Genomic DNA, 12,459 nt, shown 5'->3' with positions numbered 1-12,459 from the left:
ATGACATCATCGTCGCCATAGCAACCAATTATGACATCACCGTCGCCATGGCAACCAATTATGACATCATCATCGACATGGCAACAAATTATGACATCACCGTCGCCATGGCAACGTATTAAGGCATCATCATCGCCATGGCAACCAATTATGACATCATCGCCATGGCAACGTATTAAGGCATCATCGTCGCCATGGCAACCAATTATGACATCACCGTCACCATGGCAACCAATTATGACATCATCGCCATGTCAACGTATTAAGGCATCATCGTCGCCATGGCAACCAATTATGACATCATTGTCGCCATGGCAACCAATTATGACATCACAGTCGCCATGGCAACCAATTATGACATCACCGTCGCCATGGCAACCAATTATGACATCATCGCCATGGCAACGTATTAAGGCATCATCGTCGCCATGGCAACCAATTATGACATCACCGTCGCCATGGCAACCAATTATGACATCATCGCCATGTCAACGTATTAAGGCATCATCGTCGCCATGGCAACCATTTATGAAATCATTGTCGCCATGGCAACCAATTATGACATCACCGTCGCCATGGCAACCAATTATGACATCACCGTCGCCATGGCAACCAATTATGACATCATCGCCATTGCAACGTATTAAGGCATCATCGTCGCCATGGCAACCAATTATGACATCACCGTCGCCATGGCAACCAATTATGACATCACCGTCGCCATGGCAACCAATTATGACATCATCGCCATGGCAATGTATTAAGGCATCATCGTCGCCATGGCAACCAATTATGACATCACCGTCGCCATGGCAACCAATTATGACATCATCGCCATGGCAACCAATTATGACATCACCGTCGCCATGGCAAAAAATTATGACATCACCGTCGCCATGGAAACCAATTATGACATCATCGCCATGTCAACGTATTAAGGCATCATCGTCGCCATGGCAACCAATTATGACATCACCGTCGCCATGGCAACCAATTATGACATCATCGCCATGGCAACGTATTAAGGCATCATCGTCGCCATGGCAACCAATTATGACATCACCGTCACCATGGCAACCAATTATGACATCATCGCCATGGCAATGTATTAAGGCATCATCGTCGCCATGGCAACCAATTATGACATCACCGTCGCCATGGCAACGTATTAAGGCATCATCGCCATGGCAACCAATTATGACATCACCGTCGCCATGGCAACCAATTATGACATCACCGTCGCCATGGCAACCAATTACGACATCACCATCGCCATGGCAACGTATCAAGGCATCACCGTCGCCATGGCAACCAATTATGACATCACCGTCGCCATGGCAACCAATTATGATATCACCGTCACCATGGCAACGTATTAAGGCATCATCGTCTCCATGGCAACCAATTATGACATCATCGTCGCCATAGCAACCAATTATGACATCACCGTCACCATGGCAACCAATTATGACATCATCATTGCCATGGCAACAAATTATGACATCACCGTCGCCATGGCAACCAATTATGACATCACAGTCGCCATGGCAACGTATTAAGGCATCATCGTCGCCATGGCAACCAATTATGACATCACCGTCGCCATGGCAACCAATTATGATATCATCGCCATGGCAACGTATTAAGGCATCATCGTCGCCATGGCAACCAATTATGACATCACCGTTGCCATGGCAACGTATTAAGGCATCATTTTCGCCATGGCAACCAATTATGACATCATCGTCGCCATAGCAACCAATTATGACATCACCGTCGCCATGGCATGACATCATCATCACCATGGCAACAAATTATGACATCACCGTCGCCATGGCAACGTATTAAGGCATCATCTTTGCCATGGCAACCAATTATGACATCATCGCCATGCAACGTATTAAGGAATCATCGTTGCCATGGAAACCAATTATGACATCACCGTCGCCATGGCAACCAATTATGACATCATCGCCATGTCAACGTATTAAGGCATCATCGTCGCCATGGCAACCAATTATGACATTATTGTCGCCATGGAAACCAATTATGACATCACCGTCGCCATGGCAACCAATTATGACATCACCATCGCCATGGCAACCAATTATGACATCATCGTCATGGCAACGTATTAAGGCATCATCGTCGCCATGGCAACCAATTATGACATCACCGTCGCCATGGCAACCAATTATGACATCACCGCCATGGCAAACAATTATGACATCACCGTAGCCATGGCAACCAATGATATCACCGTCGCCATGGCAACGTATTAAGGCATCATAGTCTCCATGGCAACCAATTATGACATCATCGTCGCCATAGCAACCAATTATGACATCACCGTCGCCATGGCAACAAATTATGACATCACCGTCGCCATGGCAACCAATTATGACATCATCGCCATGGCAATGTATTAAGGCATCATCGTCGCCATGGCAACCAATTATGACATCACCGTTGCCATGGCAACGTATTAAGGCATCATTGTCGCCATGGCAACCAATTATGACATCATCGCCATGGCAACGTATTAAGGCATCATCGTCGCCATGGCAACCAATTATGACATCACCGTCGCCATGGCAACCAATTATGACATCATCGCCATGGCAACCAATTATGACATCACCGTCACCATGGCAACCAATTATGACATCACCGTCGCCATGACAACCAATTATGACATCATCGCCATGGCAACGTATTAAGGCATCATCGTCGCCATGGCAACCAATTATGACATCACTGTCGCCATGGCAACCAATTATGATATCATCGCCATGACAACGTATTAAGGCATCATCGTCGCCATGGCAACCAATTATGACATCACCGTCGCCATGGCAACCAAACATGACATCATCGCCATGTCAACCAATTATGACATTACCGTCGCCATGTTAACCAATTATGACATCACCGTCGCCATGGCAACCAATTATGACATCATCGCCATGGCAACCAAACATGACATCATCGCCATGTCAACCAATTATGACATTACCGTCGCCATGTTAACCAATTATGACATCATCGTCGCCATGTCAACCAATTATGACATCACCGTTGCCATGGCAACGTATTAAGGCATCATCGTCGCCATGGCAACCAATTATGACATCATCGCCATGGCAACATATTAAGGCATCATCGTCGCCATGGCAACCAAACATGACATCATCGCCATGTCAACCAATTATGACATTACCGTCGCCATGTTAACCAATTATGACATCATCGTCGCCATGTCAACCAATTATGACATCACCGTTGCCATGGCAACGTATTAAGGCATCATCGTCGCCATGGCAACCAATTATGACATCATCGCCATGGCAACATATTAAGGCATCATCGTCGCCATGGCAACCAATTATGACATCACCGTCGCCATGGCAACCAAACATGACATCATCGCCATGTCAACCAATTATGACATTACCGTCGCCATGTTAACCAATTATGACATCATCGTCGCCATGTCAACCAATTATGACATCACCGTTGCCATGGCAACGTATTAAGGCATCATCGTCGCCATGGCAACCAATTATGACATCATCGCCATGGCAACATATTAAGGCATCATCGTCGCCATGGCAACCAATTATGAAATCACCGTCGCCATGGCAACCAATTATGACATCATCGCCATGGCAACCAATTATGACATCACGTCGCCATGGCAACCAATTATGACATCACCATCGCCATGGCAACCAATTATGACATCATCGTCGCCATGGCAACCAATTATGACATCACCGTCACCATGGCAACCAATTATGATATCACCGTCGCCATGGCAACGTATTAAGGCATCATAGTCTCCATGGCAACCAATTATGACATCATCGTCGCCATAGCAACCAATTATGACATCACCGTCGCCATGGCAACCAATTATGACATCATCATCGACATGGCAACAAATTATGACATCACCGTCGCCATGGCAACGTATTAAGGCATCATCATCGCCATGGCAACCAATTATGACATCATCGCCATGGCAACGTATTAAGGCATCATCATCGCCATGGCAACCAATTATGACATCACCGTCACCATGGCAACCAATTATGACATCATCGCCATGTCAACGTATTAAGGCATCATCGTCGCCATGGCAACCAATTATGACATCATTGTCGCCATGGCAACCAATTATGACATCACAGTCGCCATGGCAACCAATTATGATATCACCGTCGCCATGGCAACGTATTAAGGCATCATCGTCGCCATGGCAACCAATTGTGACATCACCGTCGCTATGGCAACTAATTATGACATCACCGTCGCCATGGCAACCAATTATGACATCATCGCCATGGCAACGTATTAAGGCATGATCGTCGCCATGGCAACCAATTATGACATCATCGCCATGGCAACGTATTAAGGCATCATCGTCGCCATGGCAACCAATTATGACATCACCGTCACCATGGCAACCAATTATGACATCATCGCCATGGCAATGTATTAAGGCATCATCGTCGCCATGGCAACCAATTATGACATCACCGTCGCCATGGCAACAAATTATGACATCATCGTCATGGCAACCAATTATGACATCACCGTCGCCATGGCAACCAATTATGACATCACCGTCGCCATGGCAACCAATTATGACATCATCGCCATGGCAACGTATTAAGGCATCATCATCGCCATGGCAACCAATTATGACATCATTGTCGCCATGGCAACCAATTATGACATCACCGTCGCCATGGCAACCAATTATGACATCACCGTCGCCATGGCAACCAATTATGACATCATCACCATGGCAACGTATTAAGGCATAATCGTCGCCATGGCAACCAATTATGACATCACCGTCGCCATGGCAACCATTTATGACATCATCGCCATGGCAACGTATTAAGGCATCATCGTCTCCATGGCAACCAATTATGACATCATCGTCGCCATAGCAACCAATTATGACATCACTGTCGCCATGGCAACCATTTATGACATCATCATCGCCATGGCAACAAATTATGACATCACCGTCGCCATGGCAACGTATTAAGGCATCATCTTTGCCATGGCAACCAATTATGACATCATCGCCATGCAACGTATTAAGGCATCATCGTCGCCATGGAAACCAATTATGACATCACCGTCGCCATGGCAACCAATTATGACATCATCGCCATGTCAACGTATTAAGGCATCATCGTCGCCATGGCAACCAATTATGACATCATTGTCGCCATGGCAACCAATTATGACATCACCGTCGCCATGGCAACCAATTATGACATCACCATCGCCATGGCAACCAATTATGACATCATCGCCATGGCAAATAATTATGACATCACCGTCGCCATGGCAACCAATGATATCACCGTCGCCATGGCAACGTATTAAGGCATCATAGTCTCCATGGCAACCAATTATGACATCATCGTCGCCATAGCAACCAATTATGACATCACCGTCGCCATGGCAACCAATTATGACATCATCATCGACATGGCAACAAATTATGACATCACCGTCGCCATGGCAACGTATTAAGGCATCATCATCGCCATGGCAACCAATTATGACATCATCGCCATGGCAACGTATTAAGGCATCATCGTCGCCATGGCAACCAATTATGACATCACCGTCACCATGGCAACCAATTATGACATCATCGCCATGTCAACGTATTAAGGCATCATCGTCGCCATGGCAACCAATTATGACATCATTGTCGCCATGGCAACCAATTATGACATCACAGTCGCCATGGCAACCAATTATGACATCACCGTCGCCATGGCAACCAATTATGACATCATCGCCATGGCAACGTATTAAGGCATCATCGTCGCCATGGCAACCAATTATGACATCACCGTCGCCATGGCAACCAATTATGACATCATCGCCATGTCAACGTATTAAGGCATCATCGTCGCCATGGCAACCAATTATGAAATCATTGTCGCCATGGCAACCAATTATGACATCATCGTCGCCATAGCAACCAATTATGACATCACCGTCGCCATGGCAACCAATTATGACATCATCATCGCCATGGCAACAAATTATGACATCACCGTCGTCATGGCAACGTATTAAGGCATCATCTTTGCCATGGCAACCAATTATGACATCATCGCCATGCAACGTATTAAGGCATCATCGTCGCCATGGAAACCAATTATGACATCACCGTCGCCATGGCAACCAATTATGACATCATCGCCATGTCAACGTATTAAGGCATCATCGTCGCCATGGCAACCAATTATGACATCATTGTCGCCATGGCAACCAATTATGACATCACCGTCGCCATGGCAACCAATTATGACATCACCATCGCCATGGCAACCAATTATGACATCATCGCCATGGCAAATAATTATGACATCACCGTCGCCATGGCAACCAATGATATCACCGTCGCCATGGCAACGTATTAAGGCATCATAGTCTCCATGGCAACCAATTATGACATCATCGTCGCCATAGCAACCAATTATGACATCACCGTCGCCATGGCAACCAATTATGACATCATCATCGTCATGGCAACAAATTATGACATAACCGTCGCCATGGCAACGTATTAAGGCATCATCATCGCCATGGCAACCAATTATGACATCATCGCCATGGCAACGTATTAAGGCATCATCGTCGCCATGGCAACCAATTATGACATCACTGTCGCCATGGCAACCAATTATGACATCATCGCCTTGTCAACGTATTAAGGCATCATCGTCGCCATGGCAACCAATTATGACATCATTGTCGCCATGGCAACCAATTATGACATCACCGTCGCCATGGCAACCTATTATGACACCACCGTCGCCATGGCAACCAATTATGACATCATCGCCATGGCAACGTATTAAGGCATCATCGTCGCCATGGCAACCAATTATGACATCATCACCATGTCAACGTATTAAGGCATCATCGTCGCCATGGCAACCAATTATGAAATCATTGTCGCCATGGCAACCAATTATGACATCACCATCGCCATGGCAACCAATTATGACATCACCGTCGCCATGGCAACCAATTATGACATCATCGCCATGGCAACGTATTAAGGCATCATCGTCGCCATGGCAACCAACTATGACATCACTGTCGCCATGGCAACCAATTATGACATCATCGCCATGGCAACCAATTATGACATCACCGTCGCCATGGCAACCAATTATGGCATCACCGTCGCCATGGCAACCAATTATGACATCATCACCATGGCAATGTATTTAGGCATCATCGTCGCCATGGCAACCAATTATGACATCACCGTCGCCATGGCAACCAATTATGACATCATCGCCATGGCAACGTATTAAGGCATCATCGTCGCCATGGCAACCAATTATGACATCACCGTCGCCATGGCAACCAATTATGACATCATCGCCATGGCAACGTATTAAGGCATCATCGTCACCATGGCAACCAATTATGACATCATTGTCGCCATGGCAACCAATTATGACATCACCGTCACCATGGCAACCAATTATGACATCACCGTCGCCATGGCAACCAATTATGACATCATCGCCATGGCAACATATTAAGGCATAATCGTCGCCATGGCAACCAATTATGACATCATTGTCGCCATGGCAACCAATTATGACATCACCGTCGCCATGGCAACCAATTATGACATCACCGTCGCCATGGCAACCAATTATGACATCATCGCCATGGCAACGTATTAAGGCATAATCGTCGCCATGGCAACCAATTATGACATCACCGTCGCCATGGCAACCATTTATGACATCATCGCCATGGCAACGTATTAAGGCATCATCGTCTCCATGGCAACCAATTATGACATCATCGTCGCCATAGCAACCAATTATGACATCACCGTCGCCATGGCATGACATCATCATCACCATGGCAACAAATTATGACATCACCGTCGCCATGGCAACGTATTAAGGCATCATCTTTGCCATGGCAACCAATTATGACATCATCGCCATGCAACGTATTAAGGCATCATCGTCGCCATGGAAACCAATTATGACATCACCGTCGCCATGGCAACCAATTATGACATCATCATCATGGCAACGTATTAAGGCATCATCGTCGCCATGGCAACCAATTATGACATCACCATCGCCATGGCAACCAATTATGACATCACCGCCATGGCAACCAATTATGACATCACCGTAGCCATGGCAACCAATGATATCACCGTCGCCATGGCAACGTATTAAGGCATCATAGTCTCCATGGCAACCAATTATGACATCATCGTCGCCATAGCAACCAATTATGACATCACCGTCGCCATGGCAACCAATTATGACATCATCATCGACATGGCAACAAATTATGACATCACCGTCGCCATGGCAACGTATTAAGGCATCATCATCGCCATGGCAACCAATTATGACATCATCGCCATGGCAACGTATTAAGGCATCATCGTCGCCATGGCAACCAATTATGACATCACCGTCACCATGGCAACCAATTATGACATCATCGCCATGTCAACGTATTAAGGCATCATCGTCGCCATGGCAACCAATTATGACATCATTGTCGCCATGGCAACCAATTATGACATCACAGTCGCCATGGCAACCAATTATGACATCACCGTCGCCATGGCAACCAATTATGACATCATCGTCATGGCAACGTATTAAGGCATCATCGTCGCCATGGCAACCAATTATGACATCACCGTCGCCATGGCAACCAATTATGACATCATCGCCATGTCAACGTATTAAGGCATCATCGTCGCCATGGCAACCAATTATGAAATCATTGTCGCCATGGCAACCAATTATGACATCACCGTCGCCATGGCAACCAATTATGACATCACCGTCGCCATGGCAACCAATTATGACATCATCGCCATGGCAACGTATTAAGGCATCATCGTCGCCATGGCAACCAATTATGACATCACCGTCGCCATGGCAACCAATTATGACATCATTGCCATGGCAACCAATTATGACATCACCGTCGCCATGGCAACCAATTATGACATCATCGCCATGGCAATGTATTAAGGCATCATCGTCGCCATGGCAACCAATTATGACATCACCGTCGCCATGGCAACCAATTATGACATCATCGCCATGGCAACCAATTATGACATCACCGTCGCCATGGCAAAAAATTATGACATCACCGTCGCCATGGAAACCAATTATGACATCATCGCCATGTCAACGTATTAAGGCATCATCGTCGCCATGGCAACCAATTATGACATCACCGTTGCCATGGCAACCAATTATGACATCATCGCCATGGCAACGTATTAAGGCATCATCGTCGCCATGGCAACCAATTATGACATCACCGTCACCATGGCAACCAATTATGACATCACCGTCGCCATGACAACCAATTATGACATCATCGCCATGGCAACGTATTAAGGCATCATCGTCGCCATGGCAACCAATTATGACATCACTGTCGCCATGGCAACCAATTATGATATCATCGCCATGACAACGTATTAAGGCATCATCGTCGCCATGGCAACCAATTATGACATCACCGTCGCCATGGCAACCAAACATGACATCATCGCCATGTCAACCAATTATGACATTACCGTCGCCATGTTAACCAATTATGACATCACCGTCGCCATGGCAACCAATTATGACATCATCGCCATGGCAACGTATTAAGGCATCATCGTCGCCATGTCAACCAATTATGACATCACCGTTGCCATGGCAACGTATTAAGGCATCATCGTCGCCATGGCAACCAATTATGACATCATCGCCATGGCAACATATTAAGGCATCATCGTCGCCATGGCAACCAATTATGAAATCACCGTCGCCATGGCAACCAATTATGACATCATCGCCATGGCAACCAATTATGACATCACGTCGCCATGGCAACCAATTATGACATCACCATCGCCATGGCAACCAATTATGACATCATCGTCGCCATGGCAACCAATTATGACATCACCGTCACCATGGCAACCAATTATGATATCACCGTCGCCATGGCAACGTATTAAGGCATCATAGTCTCCATGGCAACCAATTATGACATCATCGTCGCCATAGCAACCAATTATGACATCACCGTCGCCATGGCAACCAATTATGACATCATCATCGACATGGCAACAAATTATGACATCACCGTCGCCATGGCAACGTATTAAGGCATCATCATCGCCATGGCAACCAATTATGACATCATCGCCATGGCAACGTATTAAGGCATCATCATCGCCATGGCAACCAATTATGACATCACCGTCACCATGGCAACCAATTATGACATCATCGCCATGTCAACGTATTAAGGCATCATCGTCGCCATGGCAACCAATTATGACATCATTGTCGCCATGGCAACCAATTATGACATCACAGTCGCCATGGCAACCAATTATGATATCACCGTCGCCATGGCAACGTATTAAGGCATCATCGTCGCCATGGCAACCAATTGTGACATCACCGTCGCTATGGCAACTAATTATGACATCACCGTCGCCATGGCAACCAATTATGACATCATCGCCATGGCAACGTATTAAGGCATGATCGTCGCCATGGCAACCAATTATGACATCATCGCCATGGCAACGTATTAAGGCATCATCGTCGCCATGGCAACCAATTATGACATCACCGTCACCATGGCAACCAATTATGACATCATCGCCATGGCAATGTATTAAGGCATCATCGTCGCCATGGCAACCAATTATGACATCACCGTCGCCATGGCAACAAATTATGACATCATCGTCATGGCAACCAATTATGACATCACCGTCGCCATGGCAACTAATTATGACATCACCGTCGCCATGGCAACCAATTATGACATCATCGCCATGGCAACGTATTAAGGCATCATCATCGCCATGGCAACCAATTATGACATCATTGTCGCCATGGCAACCAATTATGACATCACCGTCGCCATGGCAACCAATTATGACATCACCGTCGCCATGGCAACCAATTATGACATCATCACCATGGCAACGTATTAAGGCATAATCGTCGCCATGGCAACCAATTATGACATCACCGTCGCCATGGCAACCATTTATGACATCATCGCCATGGCAACGTATTAAGGCATCATCGTCTCCATGGCAACCAATTATGACATCATCGTCGCCATAGCAACCAATTATGACATCACTGTCGCCATGGCAACCAATTATGACATCACCGTCGCCATGGCAACCAATTATGACATCATCGCCATGGCAACGTATTAAGGCATCATCGTCGCCATGGCAACCAATTATGACATCACCGTCGCCATGGCAACCAATTATGACATCATCGCCATGTCAACGTATTAAGGCATCATCGTCGCCATGGCAACCAATTATGAAATCATTGTCGCCATGGCAACCAATTATGACATCATCGTCGCCATAGCAACCAATTATGACATCACCGTCGCCATGGCAACCAATTATGACATCATCATCGCCATGGCAACAAATTATGACATCACCGTCGCCATGGCAACGTATTAAGGCATCATCTTTGCCATGGCAACCAATTATGACATCATCGCCATGCAACGTATTAAGGCATCATCGTCGCCATGGAAACCAATTATGACATCACCGTCGCCATGGCAACCAATTATGACATCATCGCCATGTCAACGTATTAAGGCATCATCGTCGCCATGGCAACCAATTATGACATCATTGTCGCCATGGCAACCAATTATGACATCACCGTCGCCATGGCAACCAATTATGACATCACCATCGCCATGGCAACCAATTATGACATCATCGCCATGGCAAATAATTATGACATCACCGTCGCCATGGCAACCAATGATATCACCGTCGCCATGGCAACGTATTAAGGCATAATAGTCTCCATGGCAACCAATTATGACATCATCGTCGCCATAGCAACCAATTATGACATCACCGTCGCCATGGCAACCAATTATGACATCATCATCGTCATGGCAACAAATTATGACATAACCGTCGCCATGGCAACGTATTAAGGCATCATCATCGCCATGGCAACCAATTATGACATCATCGCCATGGCAACGTATTAAGGCATCATCGTCGCCATGGCAACCAATTATGACATCACCGTCACCATGGCAACCAATTATGACATCATCGCCATGTCAACGTATTAAGGCATCATCGTCGCCATGGCAACCAATTATGACATCATTGTCGCCATGGCAACCAATTATGACATCACAGTCGCCATGGCAACCAATTATGACATCACCGTCGCCATGGCAACCAATTATGACATCATCGCCATGGCAACGTATTAAGGCATCATCGTCGCCATGGCAACCAATTATGACATCACCGTCGCCATGGCAACCAATTATGACATCATCGCCATGTCAACGTATTAAGGCATCATC

The sequence above is a fragment of the Dendrobates tinctorius genome, unplaced genomic scaffold (genome assembly GCF_039654945.1).
Source record: "Dendrobates tinctorius isolate UK_male_01 unplaced genomic scaffold, ASM3965494v1 ptg000262l, whole genome shotgun sequence".
NCBI lineage: Eukaryota > Metazoa > Chordata > Amphibia > Anura > Dendrobatidae > Dendrobates > Dendrobates tinctorius.
Note: the sequence above shows the minus strand (reverse complement) of the source record.